A 2,500-nucleotide genomic window follows, 5' to 3' on the forward strand; every position below is an offset into this window, starting at 1 on the left:
CCGTGGGCGGTCCGCGGCAGCACTATCAACTGAAACCACCGGACAACAGATTCAGGGCCTGAGAGTGCAACGAATCCATCGGTCTCGGCGGGAGGCGCGCCAAGAAGAAGAAGGAGGAGGAGGAGACCAGACCGGACCGGACCGGACCCCACCCTTTCTTCCTCCTCGACACCGTCTCCCGCCCGTTTCCACGTGCCGGACGACGCCCGGTTAGAGACGGGCGCGCCCTTGACGAGATGAAGCAGGCGTTACGCTTTGGGACGCCGAAGGGGCTGGGGAGCACCAACGACCGTCAGTGAGGGAGGAGAGAAAACGCTTCTCTCGACCCGTCGTCAGCGAACGCACCGAACCTTCTACGGACCGTGAGACGCCGGCCGACAAGCCGAGCCCCGGCAAAGGAAGCCCGGCGAGGCGGCCGTGCGCGTTCACACTTGGACGCGCAGGCGGGAAGCTCGGCAGCCGGGCGGGTAGCCTGCGGGGAGCTGGTGGGCTCCCGAGACTCCCGTCCCCCGACTCGGGCCTCGCACGCCGAGCGGTCGCTAGCTTGCCAGTGCAAAAGACAGAAGCGCGGGGGCAGTAAAGCCAGGCGGACGGGTCGACCGTTGCCGGCTGTGCGCCGACCGGAGCGATCCGCCACGCCACGCCGCGTCCCCCACAACCAGGGTGTCGCATAAGGCGCTGCGAAGGTGGACCTTGATCCACATTGGGCAGAGCCTGAGTTGAGGCCCCCCAGCACGTGCCTGGGGACCAGGCGTTGAGGAGTAGGCCTTTTTTTGAGGGCCCAGAAAGTATTTTGGCAATTGTAGCGAGGTTTTGGAGTTTTATCCACAACCTTTACCTGCCTTTTTTTCTCTCCGAGCATGCCAAAGTTGAGAGAAAACGCCGTTTGGCATGGACGGGAGGAGGTGTGGAGGAGTAGTCCATTTTTGAATGGCAGCGGAAAGATTTTGGCAATTGTAGCGAGGTTCTTCGGACTTTTATCCACAACCTTTACCTGCCTTTTCCTCAGCGAGCATGCCAAAGTTGAGAGAAAACGCCCTTCGCCATTGACGGGACCAGACGTTGACGACTACGTCTTTCTTTTTTTCACGGCGCCTGAACGATTTGGGCAATTCTCCACAGCGCGTTTACTTTTTATCCACAACCTTTACCTGCCTTTTCCTCAGCGAGCATGCCAAAGTTGAGAGGAAAACGCCGTTTGGCATGGACAGGAGCAGGCGTTGACGACCAGGTCTTTTTTTTGGTCTTTTTTTTTCACAGCGCCGGAAGGATTCAGGCAATTCTCCAAAGCCGGTTACTTTTATCCACAACCTTTACTGGACCTTTTTTTTCTTTTTTTCCTTTTTTCTCTCTCCGAGCATGCCAAAGTTGATAGAAAACGCGGTTCGGCATGGACGGGAGCAGGCGTTGAGGAGTAGGCCTTTTTTTGAGGGCCCAGAAAGTATTTTGGCAATTTTTTACTTTTTTATCCACAACCTTTACCTGCCTTTTTTTCTCTCCGAGCATGCCAAAGTTGAGAGAAAACGCCGTTTGGCATGGACGGGAGGAGGTGTGGAGGAGTAGTCCATTTTTGAATGGCAGCGGAAAGATTTTGGCAATTGTAGCGAGGTTCTTCGGACTTTTATCCACAACCTTTACCTGCCTTTTCCTCAGCGAGCATGCCAAAGTTGAGAGAAAACGCCCTTCGCCATTGACGGGACCAGACGTTGACGACTACGTCTTTCTTTTTTTCACGGCGCCTGAACGATTTGGGCAATTCTCCACAGCGCGTTTACTTTTTATCCACAACCTTTACCTGCCTTTTCCTCAGCGAGCATGCCAAAGTTGAGAGGAAAACGCCGTTTGGCATGGACAGGAGCAGGCGTTGACGACCAGGTCTTTTTTTTGGTCTTTTTTTTTCACAGCGCCGGAAGGATTCAGGCAATTCTCCAAAGCCGGTTACTTTTATCCACAACCTTTACTGGACCTTTTTTTTCTTTTTTTCCTTTTTTCTCTCTCCGAGCATGCCAAAGTTGATAGAAAACGCGGTTCGGCATGGACGGGAGCAGGCGTTGAGGAGTAGGCCTTTTTTTGAGGGCCCAGAAAGTATTTTGGCAATTTTTTACTTTTTTATCCACAACCTTTACCTGCCTTTTTTTCTCTCCGAGCATGCCAAAGTTGAGAGAAAACGCCGTTTGGCATGGACGGGAGGAGGTGTGGAGGAGTAGTCCATTTTTGAATGGCAGCGGAAAGATTTTGGCAATTGTAGCGAGGTTCTTCGGACTTTTATCCACAACCTTTACCTGCCTTTTCCTCAGCGAGCATGCCAAAGTTGAGAGAAAACGCCCTTCGCCATTGACGGGACCAGACGTTGACGACTACGTCTTTCTTTTTTTCACGGCGCCTGAACGATTTGGGCAATTCTCCACAGCGCGTTTACTTTTTATCCACAACCTTTACCTGCCTTTTCCTCAGCGAGCATGCCAAAGTTGAGAGGAAAACGCCGTTTGGCATGGACAGG

This window comes from Babylonia areolata, unplaced genomic scaffold (genome assembly GCF_041734735.1).
Source record: "Babylonia areolata isolate BAREFJ2019XMU unplaced genomic scaffold, ASM4173473v1 tig00020825, whole genome shotgun sequence".
Taxonomy (NCBI): Eukaryota; Metazoa; Mollusca; class Gastropoda; order Neogastropoda; family Buccinidae; genus Babylonia; species Babylonia areolata.